Consider the following 15,856-nt stretch of genomic DNA (forward strand, 5'->3'; position numbering starts at 1 on the left):
TTCCAGAGCGTGTCGCCCGATGAGTCCTTCATATTTAGTCGTTTTCAGACAATTTATTGAATTTTTGAAAATTTCACTTTTTTGTGAAAATATCAACTAAATGAGGGAATAATATGTGTGAGGGTACCCCAGGAGAGTTCCAAATGTGTGTGGGTAGAATATATATCCCACAGGGGTAAAATTGAAAAAAGGTGAAAACATTTTTTTTTTTCGACCTAGTCATTTTTATGGCATTTATCAGACTTTCAGATAGGGGAAATGTCAGTGAGCGTTCCGATTTCAGTTCCGGAGCGATTCGCCCAATGAGTCCTTCATATTTAGTCGTTTTCAGCCAATTTTCTGAATTTTTGAAAATTTCACTTTTTTGTGAAAATATCCAATAAATGAGGGAATAATATGTGTGAGGGTACCCCAGGAGAGTTCCAAATGTGTGTGGGTAGAATATGTATCCCACGGGGGTAAAATTGAAAAAAGTTGAAAACAAAATTTTTTTTGGACTTAGTCTATTTTCTGGCTTTTATCAGACTTTCAGATAGGGGAAATGTCAGTGAGTGTTCCGATTTCAGTTCCAGAGCGATTCGCCCCATGAGTCCTTCATATTTAGTCGTTTTCAGCCAATTTTCAGAATTTTTGAAAATTTCATTTTTTTGTGAAAATATCCACTAAATGAGGGAATAATATGTGTGAGGGTACCCCAGGAAAGTTCCAAATGTGTGTGGGTAGAATATATATCCCACAGGGGTAAAATTGAAAAAAGGTGAAAAAATTTTTTTTTTGGACTTAGTCATTTTTTCAGCGTTTATCAGACTTTCAGATAGGGGAAATGTCAGTGAGCATTCCAATTTCAGTTCCAGAGCGATTCGCCCGATGAGTCCTTCATATTTAGTCGTTTTCAGACAATTTTCTGAATTTTTGAAAATTTCACTTTTTTGTGAAAATATCCACTAAATGAGGGAATAATATGTGTGAGGGTACCCCAGGAGAGTTCCAAAGGTGTGTCGGTAGAATATATATCCCACTGGGCTAAAATTGAAAAAAGTTGAAAAAAAAATTTTTTTGGACTTAGTCATTTTTATGGCGTTTAACGAACTTTCAGATAGGGGAAATGTCAGTGAGTGTTCCGATTTCAGTTCCAGAGCGATTCGCCCGATGAGTCCTTCATATTTAGTCGTTTTCAGCCAATTTTCTGAATTTTTGAAAATTTCACTTTTTTGTGAAAATATCCACTAAATGAGGGAATAATATGTGTGAGGGTACCCCAGGAGAGTTCCAAATGTGTGTGGGTAGAATATATATCCCACGGGGGTAAAATTGAAAAAAGTTAATAAAATTTATTTTTGGACTGTCATTTTTTCAGCGTTTATCAGACTTTCAGATAGGGGAAATGTCAGTGAGCCTTCCGATTTCAGTTCCAGAGCGATTCGCCCAATGAGTCCTTCATATTTAGTCATTTTCAGCCAATTTTCTGAATTTTTGAAAATTTCACTTTTTTGTGAAAATATCCACTAAATGAGGGAATAATATGTGTGAGGGTACCCCAGGAAAGTTCCAAATGTGTGTGGGTAGAATATATATCTCACGGGGGTAAAATTGAAAACAGTTTAAAAAAAATTTTTTTGGACTTAGTCATTTTTTCAGCGTTTATCAGACTTTCAGATAGGGGAAATGTCAGTGAGCGTTCCAATTTCAGTTCCAGAGCGATTCGCCCGATGAGTCCTTCATATTTAGTCGTTTTCAGCCAATTTTCAGAATTTTTTAAAATTTCACTTTTTTGTGAAAATATCCACTAAATGAGGGAATAATATGTGTGAGGGTACCCCAGGAGAGTTCCAAATGTATGTCCGTAGAATATATATACCACGGGGGAAAAATTGAAAAAAGTTGAAAAAAATTTTTTTTTGGACTGTCATTTTTTCAGCGTTTATCAAACTTTCAGATAGGGGAAATGTCAGTGAGCGTTCCGATTTCAGTTCCAGAGCGATTCGCCCGATGAGTCCTTCATATTTAGTTGTTTTCAGACAATTTTCAGAATTTTTGAAAATTTCACTATTGTGTGAAAATATCCACCAAATGAGGGAATAATATGCGTGAGGGTACCCCAGGAGAGTTCCAAATGTGTGTGGGTAGAATATATATCCCACGGGGGTAAAATTGAAAAAAGTTAAAAAAATATTTTTTTTGGAGTTAGTCATTTTTCTGGCGTTTATCAGACTTTCAGATAGGGGAAATATCAGTGAGCCTTCCGATTTCAATTCCAGAGTGATTCGCCCGATGAGTCCTTCATATTTAGTCATTTTCAGCCAATTTTCAGAATTTTTGAAAATTTCACTATTTTGTGAAAATATCCACTAAATAAGGGAATAATATGCGTGAGGGTACCCCAGGAGAGTTCCAAATGTGTGTGGGTAGAATATATATCCCACAGGGGTAAAATTGAAAAAAGTTGAAAAAATTTTTTTTTGGACTTAGTCATTTTTTCAGCGTTTATCAGACTTTCAGATAGGGGAAATGTCAGTGAGCGTTCCAATTTCAGTTCCAGAGCGATTCGCCCGATGAGTCCTTCATATTTAGTCGTTTTCAGCCAATTTTCTGAATTTTTGAAAATTTCACTTTTTTGTGAAAATATCCACCAAATGAGGGAATAATATGTGTGAGTGTACCCCAGGAGAGTTCCAAATGTGTGTGGGTTGAATATATATCCCACGGGGGTAAAATTGAAAAAAGTTGAAAAAACAATTTTTTTGGACTTAGTCATTTTTATGGCGTTTATCAGACTTTCAGATAGGGGAAATGTCAGTGAGTGTTCCGATTTCAGTTCCAGAGCGATTCGCCCCATGAGTCCTTCATATTTAGTCGTTTTCAGCCAATTTTCAGAATTTTTGAAAATTTCATTTTTTTGTGAAAATATCCACTAAATGAGGGAATAATATGTGTGAGGGTACCCCAGGAGAGTTCCAAATGTGTGTGGGTAGAATATATATCCCACAGGGGTAAAATTGAAAAAAGTTGAAAAAATTTTTTTTTTGGACTTAGTCATTTTTTCAGCGTTTATCAGACTTTCAGATAGGGGAAATGTCAGTGAGCGTTCCAATTTCAGTTCCAGAGTGATTCGCCCGATGAGTCCTTCATATTTAGTCATTTTCAGCCAATTTTCAGAATTTTTGAAAATTTCACTTTTTTGTGAAAATATCCACTAAATAAGGGAATAATATGTGTGAGGGTACCCCAGGAGAGTTCCAAATGTGTGTCCGTAGAATATATATCCCACAGGGGTAAAATTGAAAAAAGTTTAAAAAAAATTTTTTTGGACTTAGTCATTTTTCCGGCATTTATCAGACTTTCAGATAGGGGAAATGACAGTGAGCCTTCCGATTTCAATTCCAGAGCGATTCGCCCGTTGAGTCCTTCATATTTAGCCGTTTTCAGCCAATTTTCAGAATTTTTGAAAATTTCACTTTTTTGTGAAAACATCTACTAAATGAGGGAATAATATGTGTGAGGGTAACCCAGGAGAGTTCCAAATGTGTGTGGGTAGAATATATATCCCGCGGTGGTAAAATTTAAAAAAGTTGAAAAAAAATTTTTTTTGGACTGTCATTTTTTCAGCGTTTATCAGACTTTCAGATGGGGGAAATGTCAGTGAGCCTTCCGATTTCAATTCCAGAGCGATTCGCCCGATGAGTCCTTCATATTTAGTCATTTTCAGCCAATTTTCAGAATTTTTGAAAATTTCACTTTTTTGTGAAAATATCCACTAAATAATGGAATAATATGTGTGAGGGTACCCCAGGAGAGTTCCAAATGTGTGTCCGTAGAATATATATCCCACGGGGGTAAAATTGAAAAAAGTTTAAAAAAATTTTTTTTGGACTTAGTCATTTTTCCGGCATTTATCAGACTTTCAGATATGGGAAATGACAGTGAGCCTTCCGATTTCAATTCCAGAGCGATTCGCCCATTGAGTCCTTCATATTTAGCCGTTTTCAGCCAATTTTCAGAATTTTTGAACATTTCACTTTTTTGTAAAAATATCCACTAAATGAGGGAATAATATGTGTGAGGGTAACCCAGGAGAGTTCCAAATGTGTGTGGGTAGAATATATATCCCGCGGTGGTAAAATTGAAAAAAGTTGAAAAAAAAATTTTTTTGGACTGTCATTTTTTCAGCGTTTATCAGACTTTCAGATAGGGGGAATGTCAGTGAGCGTTCTGATTTCAGTTCCAGACCGATTCGCCCGATGAGTCCTTCATATTCAGTCGTTTTCAGACAATTTTCAGAATTTTTGAAAATGTCACTTTTTTGTGAAAATATCCACTAAATGAGGGAATAATATGTGTGAGGGTAACCCAGGAGAGTTCCAAATGTGTGCTGGTAGAATATATATCCCACGGGGGTAAAATTGAAAAAAGTTGAAAAAATATTTTTTTTGGACTTAGTCATTTTTCCGGCGTTTATCAGACTTTCAGATAGGGGAAATGTCAGTGAGCCTTCCGATTTCAATTCCAGAGCGAATCGCCCGATGAGTCCTTCATATTTAGCCGTTTTCAGCCAATTTTCAGAATTTTTGAAAATTTCACTTTTTTATGAAAATATCCACTAAATGAGGGAATAATATGTGTGAGGGTACCCCAGGAAAGTTCCAAATGTGTGTGGGTAGAATATATATCTCACGGGGGTAAAATTGAAAACAGTTTAAAAAAAATTTTTTTGGACTTAGTCATTTTTTCAGCGTTTATCAGACTTTCAGATAGGGGAAATGTCAGTGAGCGTTCCAATTTCAGTTCCAGAGCGATTCGCCCGATGAGTCCTTCATATTTAGTCGTTTTCAGCCAATTTTCTGAATTTTTGAAAATTTCACTTTTTTGTGAAAAGATCCACTAAATGAGGGAATAATATGTGTGAGGGTACCCCAGGAGAGTTCCAAATGTGTGTGGGTAGAATATATATCCCACGGGGGTAAAATTGAAAAAAGTTGAAAAAAAATTTTTTTGGACTTAGTCATTTTTATGGCGTTTATCAGACTTTCAGATAGGGGAAATGTCAGTGAGTGTTCCGATTTCAGTTCCAGAGCGATTCGCCCGATGAGTCCTTCATATTTAGTCGTTTTCAGCCAATTTTCAGAATTTTTGAAAATTTCACTTTTTTGTGAAAATATCCACTAAATGAGGGAATAATATGTGTGAGGGTACCCCAGGAGAGTTCCAAATGTGTGTGGGTAGAATATATATCCCACGGGGGTAAAATTGAAAAAAGTTAAAAAAAATTTTTTTGGACTGTCATTTTTTCAGCGTTTATCAGACTTTCAGATAGGGGAAATGTCAGTGAGCCTTCCGATTTCAGTTCCAGAGCGATTCGCCCGATGAGTCCTTCATATTTTGTCATTTTCAGCCAATTTTCTGAATTTTTGAAAATTTCACTTTTTTGTGAAAATATCCACTAAATGAGGGAATAATATGTGTGAGGGTACCCCAGGAGAGTTCCAAATGTGTGTGGGTAGAATATATATCCCACGGGGGTAAAATTGAAAAAAGTTGAAAAAAAATTTTTTTGGACTTAGTCATTTTTATGGCGTTTATCAGACTTTCAGATAGGGGAAATGTCAGTGAGTGTTCCGATTTCAGTTCCAGAGCGATTCGCCCGATGAGTCCTTCATATTTAGTCGTTTTCAGCCAATTTTCAGAATTTTTGAAAATTTCACTTTTTTGTGAAAATATCCACTAAATGAGGGAATAATATGTGTGAGGGTACCCCAGGAGAGTTCCAAATGTGTGTGGGTAGAATATATATCCCACGGGGGTAAAATTGAAAAAAGTTAAAAAAAATTTTTTTGGACTGTCATTTTTTCAGCGTTTATCAGACTTTCAGATAGGGGAAATGTCAGTGAGCCTTCCGATTTCAGTTCCAGAGCGATTCGCCCGATGAGTCCTTCATATTTTGTCATTTTCAGCCAATTTTCTGAATTTTTGAAAATTTCACTTTTTTGTGAAAATATCCACTAAATGAGGGAATAATATGTGTGAGGGTACCCCAGGAGAGTTCCAAATGTGTGTGGGTAGAATATATATCCCACGGGGGTAAAATTGAAAAAAGTTGAAAAAAATTTTTTTTTGGACTGTCATTTTTTCAGCGTTTATCAGACTTTCAGATAGGGGAAATGTCAGTGAGCGTTCCGATTTCAGTTCCAGAGCGATTCGCCCGATGAGTCCTTCATATTTAGTCATTTTCAGCTAATTTTCTGAATTTTTGAAAATTTCACTTTTTTGTGAAAATATCCACTAAATGAGGGAATAATATGTGTGAGGGTACCCCAGGAGAGTTCCAAATGTGTGTGGGTAGAATATATATCCCACGGGGGTAAAATTGAAAAAAGTTGAAAAAAATTTTTTTTTGGACTGTCATTTTTTCAGCGTTTATCAGACTTTCAGATAGGGGAAATGTCAGTGAGCGTTCCGATTTCAGTTCCAGAGCGATTCGCCCGATGAGTCCTTCATATTTACTTGTTTTCAGACAATTTTCAGAATTTTTGAAAATTTCACTATTTTGTGAAAATATCCACTAAATGAGGGAATAATATGCGTGAGGGTACCCCAGGAGAGTTCCAAATGTGTGTGGGTAGAATATATATCCCACAGGAGTAAAATTGAAAAAAGTTGAAAAAATTTTTTTGGGGACTTAGTCATTTTTTCAGCGTTTATCAGACTTTCAGATAGGGGAAATGTCAGTGAGCGTTCCAATTTCAGTTCCAGAGTGATTCGCCCGATGAGTCCTTCATATTTAGTCGTTTTCAGCGAATTTTCTGAATTTTTGAAAATTTCACTTTTTTGTGAAAATATCCACTAAATGAGGGAATAATATGTGTGAGGGTACCCCAGGAGAGTTCCAAATGTGTGTCCGTAGAATATATATCCCACGGGAGTAAAATTGAAAAAAGTTGAAAAAAAATTTTTTTTGGACTTAGTCATTTTTATGGCGTTTATCAGACTTTCAGATAGGGGAAATGTCAGTGAGTGTTCCGATTTCAGTTCCAGAGCGATTCGCCCGATGAGTCCTTCATATTTAGTCGTTTTCAGCCAATTTTCTGAATTTTTGAAAATTTCACTTTTTTGTGAAAATATCCACTAAATGAGGGAATAATATGTGTGAGGGTACCCCAGGAGAGTTCCAAATGTGTGTGGGTAGAATATATATCCCACGGGGGTAAAATTGAAAAAAGTTGAAAAAAAAATTTTTTTGGACTTAGTCATTTTTATGGCGTTTATCAGACTTTCAGATAGGGGAAATGTCAGTGAGTGTTCCGATTTCAGTTCCAGAGCGATTCGCCCGATGAGTCCTTCATATTTAGTCGTTTTCAGCCAATTTTCAGAATTTTTGAAAATTTCACTTTTTTGTGAAAATATCCACTAAATGAGGGAATAATATGTGTGAGGGTACCCCAGGAGAGTTCCAAATGTGTGTGGGTAGAATATATATCCCACAGGGGTAAAATTGAAAAAAGTTGAAAAAATTTTTTTTTTGGACTTAGTCATTTTTTCAGCGTTTATCAGACTTTCAGATAGGGGAAATGTCAGTGAGCGTTCCAATTTCAGTTCCAGAGCGATTCGCCCAATGAGTCCTTCATATTTAGTCGTTTTCAGCCAATTTTCAGAATTTTTGAAAATTTCACTTTTTTGTGAAAATATCCACTAAATGAGGGAATAATATGTGTGAGGGTACCCCAGGAGAGTTCCAAATGTGTGTGGGTAGAATATATATCCCACGGGGGTAAAATTGAAAAAAGTTAAAAAAAAAATTTTTTGGACTGTCATTTTTTCAGCGTTTATCATACTTTCAGATAGGGGAAATGTCAGTGAGCCTTCCGATTTCAGTTCCAGAGCGATTCGCCCGATGAGTCCTTCATATTTAGTCATTTTCAGCCAATTTTCTGAATTTTTGAAAATTTCACTTTTTTGTGAAAATATCCACTAAATGAGGGAATAATATGTGTGAGGGTACCCCAGGAGAGTTCCAAATGTGTGTGGGTAGAATATATATCCCACGGGGGTAAAATTGAAAAAAGTTGAAAAAAATTTTTTTTGGACTGTCATTTTTTCAGCGTTTATCAGACTTTCAGATAGGGGAAATGTCAGTGAGCATTCCAATTTCAGTTCCAGAGCGATTCGCCCAATGAGTCCTTCATATTTAGTCGTTTTCAGCCAATTTTCAGAATTTTTGAAAATTTCACTTTTTTGTGAAAATATCCACTAAATGAGGGAATAATATGTGTGAGGGTACCCCAGGAGAGTTCCAAATGTGTGTGGGTAGAATATATATCCCACGGGGGTAAAATTGAAAAAAGTTAAAAAAAAATTTTTTTGGACTGTCATTTTTTCAGCGTTTATCAGACTTTCAGATAGGGGAAATGTCAGTGAGCTTTCCGATTTCAGTTCCAGAGCGATTCGCCCGATAAGTCCTTCATATTTAGTCGTTTTCAGCCAATTTTCAGAATTTTTGAAAATTTCACTTTTTTGTGAAAATATCCACTAAATGAGGGAATAATATGTGTGAGGGTACCCCAGGAGAGTTCCAAATGTGTGTGGGTAGAATATATATCCCACGGGGGTAAAATTGAAAAAAGGTGAAAACATTTTTTTTTGGGACTTAGTCATTTTTTCAGCGTTTATCAGACTTTCAGGGAGGGGAAATGTCAGTGAGCGTTCTGATTTCAGTTCCAGAGCGATTGACGATGTGTCATTCATATTTAGTCGCTTTCAGCCAATTTTCAGAATTTTTGAAAATTTCACTTTTTTGTGAAAATATCCACTAAATGAGGAAGTAATATGTATGAGGGTACCCCAAGAGAGTTCCAAATGTGTGTGGGTAGAATATATATCCCATGGGGGTAAAATTGAAAAAAGTTGAAAAAAAAATGTTTTGGGACTTAGTCATTTTTTCAGCATTTATCAGACTTTCAGATAGGTGAAATGTCAGTGAGCGTTCCGATTTCAGTACCAGAGCGATTCGACGATGAGTCATTCATATTTAGTTATTTTCAGCCAATTTTCAGAATTTTTGAAAATTTCACTTTTTTGTGAAAATATCCACTAAATGAGGAAGTAATATGTGTGAGGGTACCACAGGAGAGTTCCAAATGTGTGTGGGTAGAATACATATCCCACGGGGGTAAAATTGAAAAAAGTTGAAAAAAAAATTTTTTTGGACTTATTCATTTTTTCAGCGTTTATCAGACTTTCAGATAGGGGAAATGTCAGTGAGCCTTCCGATTTTAATTCCAGAGCGATTCGCCCGATGAGTCCTTCATATTTAGTCGTTTTCAGCCAATTTTCAGAATTTTTGAAAATTTCACTTTTTTGTGAAAATATCCACTAAATGAGGGAATTATATGTGTGAGGGTACCCCAGGAGAGTTCCAAATGTGTGTGGGTAGAATATATATCTCACGAGGGTAAAATTGAAAAAAATTGAAAAAAAATTTTTTTTGGACTTAGTCATTTTTTCAGCGTTTATCAGACTTTCAGATAGGGGAAATGTCAGTGAGCATTCCGATTTCAGTTCCAGAGCGATTCGCCCGATGAGTCCTTCATATTTAGTCGTTTTCAGGAAATTTCCCGAATTTTGGAAAATTTCACTTTTTTGCGAAAATATCCACTAAATGAGGGAATAGTATGTGTGAGGTTACCTCAGGAGAGTTCCAAATGTGTGTGGGTTGAATATATATCCCACGGGGGTAAAATTGAAAAAAGGTGAAAAAATTTTTTTTTTTTTACTTTGTCATTTTTTCAGCGTTTATCAGACTTTCAGAGAGGGGAAATGTCAGAGAGCGTTCCGATTTCAGTTCCAGAGCGATTCGCGCGATGAGTCCTTGATGTTTAGTCGTTTTCAGCCAATTTCCAGAATATTTGAAAATTTCACTTTTTTGCGAAAATATCCACTAAATTATCGAATAATATGTGTGAGGTTACCCCAGTAGAGTTCCAAATTTGTGTGGGTTGAATATATATTCCACGGGGGTAAAATTGAAAAAAGTTGAAAAAAATTTTTTTTGGACTTAGTCATTTTTCCGGCGTTTATCAGACTTTCAGATAGGGGAAATGTCAGTGAGCGTTCCAATTTCAGTTCCAGAGTAATTCACCCAATGAGTCCTTCATATTTAGTCGTTTTCAGCCAATTTTCAGAATTTTTGAAAATTTCACTTTTTTGTGAAAATATCCACTAAATGAGGGAATAATATGTGTGAGGGTAACCCAGGAGAGTTCCAAATGTGTGCTGGTAGAATATATATCCCACGGGGGTAAAATTGAAAAAAGTTGAAAAAATATTTTTTTTGGACTTAGTCATTTTTCCGGCGTTTATCAGACTTTCAGAGAGGGGAAATGTCAGTGAGCGTTCCGATTTCAGTTCCAGAGCGATTCGACGATGTGTCATTCATATTTAGTCGCTTTCAGCCATGTTTCAGAATTTTTGAAAATTTCACTTTTTTGTGAAAATATCCACTAAATGAGGAAGTAATATGTGTGAGGGTACCCCAAGAGAGTTCCAAATGTGTGTGGGTAGAATATATATCCCATGGGGGTAAAATTGAAAAAAGTTGAAAAAAAAATGTTTTGGGGCTTAGTCATTTTTTCAGCATTTATCAGACTTTCAGATAGGTGAAATGTCAGTGAGCGTTCCGATTTCAGTACCAGAGCGATTCGACGATGAGTCATTCATATTTAGTTATTTTCAGCCAATTTTCTGAATTTTTGAAAATTTCACTTTTTTGTGAAAATATCCACTAAATGAGGAAGTAATATGTGTGAGGGTACCACAGGAGAGTTCCAAATGTGTGTGGGTAGAATACATATCCCACGGGGGTAAAATTGAAAAAAGTTGAAAAAAAAATTTTTTTAGACTTAGTCATTTTTTCAGCGTTTATCAGACTTTCAGATAGGGGAAATGTCAGTGAGTGTTCCAATTTCAGTTCCAGAGCGAATCGCCCAATGAGTCCTTCATATTTAGTCGTTTTCAGCCAATTTTCAGAATTTTTGAAAATTTCACTTTTTTGTGAAAATATCCACTACATGAGGGAATAATATGTGTGAGGGTACCCCAGGAGAGTTCCAAATGTGTGTGGGTAGAATATATATCCCACGGGGGTAAAATTGAAAAAAGTTAAAAAAAAATTTTTTTGGACTGTCATTTTTTCAGCGTTTATCAGACTTTCAGATAGGGGAAATGTCAGTGAGCCTTCCGATTTCAGTTCCAGAGCGATTCGCCCGATGAGTCCTTCATATTTTGTCATTTTCAGCCAATTTTCTGAATTTTTGAAAATTTCACTTTTTTGTGAAAATATCCACTAAATGAGGGAATAATATGTGTGAGGGTACCCCAGGAGAGTTCCAAATGTGTGTGGGTAGAATATATATCCCACGGGGGTAAAATTGAAAAAAGGTGAAAAAAATTTTTTTTTGGACTGTCATTTTTTCAGCGTTTATCAGACTTTCAGATAGGGGAAATGTCAGTGAGCGTTCCGATTTCAGTTCCAGAGCGATTCGCCCGATGAGTCCTTCATATTTAGTTGTTTTCAGACAATTTTCAGAATTTTTGAAAATTTCACTATTTTGTGAAAATATCCACTAAATGAGGGAATAATATGCGTGAGGGTACCCCAGGAGAGTTCCAAATGTGTGTGGGTAGAATATATATCCCACGGGGGTAAAATTGAAAAAAGTTAAAAAAATATTTTTTTTGGAGTTAGTCATTTTTCCGGCGTTTATCAGACTTTCAGATAGGGGAAATATCAGTGAGCCTTCCGATTTCAATTCCAGAGCGATTCGCCCGATGAGTCCTTCATATTTAGTCGTTTTCAGCCAATTTTCAGAATTTTTGAAAATTTCACTTTTTTGTCAAAATATCCACTAAATGAGGGAATAATATGTGTGAGGGTACCCCAAGAGAGTTCCAAATGTGTGTGGGTAGAATATATATCCCACAGAGGTAAAATTGAAAAAAGTTTAAAAAATTTTTTTTGGGACTTAGTCATTTTTTCAGCGTTTATCAGACTTTCAGATAGGGGAAATGTCAGTGAACGTTCCAATTTCAGTTCCAGAGCGATTCGCCCGATGAGTCCTTCATATTTAGTCGTTTTCAGCGAATTTTCTGAATTTTTGAAAATTTCACTTTTTTGTGAAAATATCCACTAAATGAGGGAATAATATGTGTGAGGGTACCCCAGGAGAGTTCCAAATGTGTGTGGGTAGAATATATATCCCACGTGGGTAAAATTGAAAAAGTTGAAAAAAATTTTTTTTTGGACTGTCATTTTTTCAGCGTTTATCAGACTTTCAGATAGGGGAAATGTCAGTGAGCATTCCAATTTCAGTTCCAGAGCGATTCGCCCGATGAGTCCTTCATATTTAGTCGTTTTCAGGAAATTTCCCGAATTTTGGAAAATTTCACTTTTTTGCGAAAATATCCACTAAATGAGGGAATAGTATGTGTGAGGTTACCTCAGGAGAGTTCCAAATGTGTGTGGGTTGAATATATATCCCACGGGGGTAAAATTGAAAAAAGGTGAAAAAATTTTTTTTTTTTTACTTTGTCATTTTTTCAGCGTTTATCAGACTTTCAGAGAGGGGAAATGTCAGAGAGCGTTCCGATTTCAGTTCCAGAGCGATTCGCGCGATGAGTCCTTGATGTTTAGTCGTTTTCAGCCAATTTCCAGAATATTTGAAAATTTCACTTTTTTGCGAAAATATCCACTAAATTATCGAATAATATGTGTGAGGTTACCCCAGTAGAGTTCCAAATTTGTGTGGGTTGAATATATATTCCACGGGGGTAAAATTGAAAAAAGTTGAAAAAAATTTTTTTTGGACTTAGTCATTTTTCCGGCGTTTATCAGACTTTCAGATAGGGGAAATGTCAGTGAGCGTTCCAATTTCAGTTCCAGAGTAATTCACCCAATGAGTCCTTCATATTTAGTTGTTTTCAGACAATTTTCAGAATTTTTGAAAATTTCACTATTTTGTGAAAATATCCACTAAATGAGGGAATAATATGTGTGAGGGTACCCCAGGAGAGTTCCAAATGTGTGTGGGTAGAATATATATCCCACGTGGGTAAAATTGAAAAAGTTGAAAAAAATTTTTTTTTGGACTGTCATTTTTTCAGCGTTTATCAGACTTTCAGATAGGGGAAATGTCAGTGAGCGTTCCGATTTCAGTTCCAGAGCGATTCGCCCGATGAGTCCTTCATATTTAGTTGTTTTCAGACAATTTTCAGAATTTTTGAAAATTTCACTATTTTGTGAAAATATCCACTAAATGAGGGAATAATATGCGTGAGGGTACCCCAGGAGAGTTACAAATGTGTGTGGGTAGAATATATATCCCACAGGGGTAAAATTGAAAAAAGTTGAAAAAATTTTTTTTGGGACTTAGTCATTTTTTCAGCGTTTATCAGACTTTCAGATAGGGGAAATGTCAGTGCGCGTTCCAATTTCAGTTCCAGAGCGATTCGCCCGATGAGTCCTTCATATTTAGTCGTTTTCAGCGAATTTTCTGAATTTTTGAAAATTTCACTTTTTTGTGAAAATATCCACTAAATGAGGGAATAATATGTGTGAGGGTACCCCAGGAGAGTTCCAAATGTGTGTCCGTAGAATATATATCCCACGGGAGTAAAATTGAAAAAAGTTGAAAAAAAATTTTTTTTGGACTTAGTCATTTTTATGACGTTTATCAAACTTTCAGATAGGGAAAATGTCAGTGAGTGTTCCGATTTCAGTTCCAGAGCGATTCGCCCGATGAGTCCTTCATATTTAGTCGTTTTCAGCCAATTTTCTGAATTTTTGAAAATTTCACTTTTTTGTGAAAATATCCACTAAATGAGGGAATAATATGTGTGAGGGTACCCCAGGAGAGTTCCAAATGTGTGTGGGTAGAATATATATCCCACGGGGGTAAAATTGAAAAAAGTTGAAAAAAAAATTTTTTTGGACTTAGTCATTTTTATGGCGTTTATCAGACTTTCAGATAGGGGAAATGTCAGTGAGTGTTCCGATTTCAGTTCCAGAGCGATTCGCCCGATGAGTCCTTCATATTTAGTCGTTTTCAGCCAATTTTCAGAATTTTTGAAAATTTCACTTTTTTGTGAAAATATCCACTAAATGAGGGAATAATATGTGTGAGGGTACCCCAGGAGAGTTCCAAATGTGTGTGGGTAGAATATATATCCCACAGGGGTAAAATTGAAAAAAGTTGAAAAAAATTTTTTTTTGGACTTAGTCATTTTTTCAGCGTTTATCAGACTTTCAGATAGGGGAAATGTCAGTGAGCGTTCCAATTTCAGTTCCAGAGCGATTCGCCCAATGAGTCCTTCATATTTAGTCGTTTTCAGCCAATTTTCAGAATTTTTGAAAATTTCACTTTTTTGTGAAAATATCCACTAAATGAGGGAATAATATGTGTGAGGGTACCCCAGGAGAGTTCCAAATGTGTGTGGGTAGAATATATATCCCACGGGGGTAAAATTGAAAAAAGTTAAAAAAAAAATTTTTTGGACTGTCATTTTTTCAGCGTTTATCAGACTTTCAGATAGGGGAAATGTCAGTGAGCCTTCCGATTTCAGTTCCAGAGCGATTCGCCCGATGAGTCCTTCATATTTAGTCATTTTCAGCCAATTTTCTGAATTTTTGAAAATTTCACTTTTTTGTGAAAATATCCACTAAATGAGGGAATATTATGTGTGAGGGTACCCCAGGAGAGTTCCAAATGTGTGTGGGTAGAATATATATCCCACGGGGGTAAAATTGAAAAAAGTTGAAAAAAATTTTTTTTGGACTGTCATTTTTTCAGCGTTTATCAGACTTTCAGATAGGGGAAATGTCAGTGAGCATTCCAATTTCAGTTCCAGAGCGATTCGCCCAATGAGTCCTTCATATTTAGTCGTTTTCAGCCAATTTTCAGAATTTTTGAAAATTTCACTTTTTTGTGAAAATATCCACTAAATGAGGGAATAATATGTGTGAGGGTACCCCAGGAGAGTTCCAAATGTGTGTGGGTAGAATATATATCCCACGGGGGTAAAATTGAAAAAAGTTAAAAAAAAATTTTTTTGGACTGTCATTTTTTCAGCGTTTATCAGACTTTCAGATAGGGGAAATGTCAGTGAGCCTTCCGATTTCAGTTCCAGAGCGATTCGCCCGATGAGTCCTTCATATTTAGTCATTTTCAGCCAATTTTCTGAATTTTTGAAAATTTCACTTTTTTGTGAAAATATCCACTAAATGAGGGAATAATATGTGTGAGGGTACCCCAGGAGAGTTCCAAATGTGTGTGGGTAGAATATATATCCCACGGGGGTAAAATTGAAAAAAGTTGAAAAAATATTTTTTTTGGACTTAGTCATTTTTCCGGCGTTTATCAGACTTTCAGATAGGGGAAATGTCAGTGAGCCTTCCGATTTCAATTCCAGAGCGAATCGCCCGATAAGTCCTTCATATTTAGTCGTTTTCAGCCAATTTTCAGAATTTTTGAAAATTTCACTTTTTTGTGAAAATATCCACTAAATGAGGAAGTAATATGTATGAGGGTACCCCAAGAGAGTTCCAAATGTGTGTGGGTAGAATATATATCCCATGGGGGTAAAATTGAAAAAAGTTGAAAAAAAAATGTTTTGGGACTTAGTCATTTTTTCAGCATTTATCAGACTTTCAGATAGGTGAAATGTCAGTGAGCGTTCTGATTTCAGTTCCAGAGCGATTCGCCCGATGAGTCCTTCATATTTAGTCGTTTTCAGCCAATTTTCAGAATTTTTGAAAATTTCACTTTTTTGTGAAAATATCCACTAAATGAGGGAATAATATGTGTGAGGGTAC

This window comes from Phyllobates terribilis, unplaced genomic scaffold (genome assembly GCF_046119375.1).
Source record: "Phyllobates terribilis strain yellow unplaced genomic scaffold, ASM4611937v1 Scaffold_41__1_contigs__length_11206878, whole genome shotgun sequence".
NCBI classification, from domain to species: domain Eukaryota; kingdom Metazoa; phylum Chordata; class Amphibia; order Anura; family Dendrobatidae; genus Phyllobates; species Phyllobates terribilis.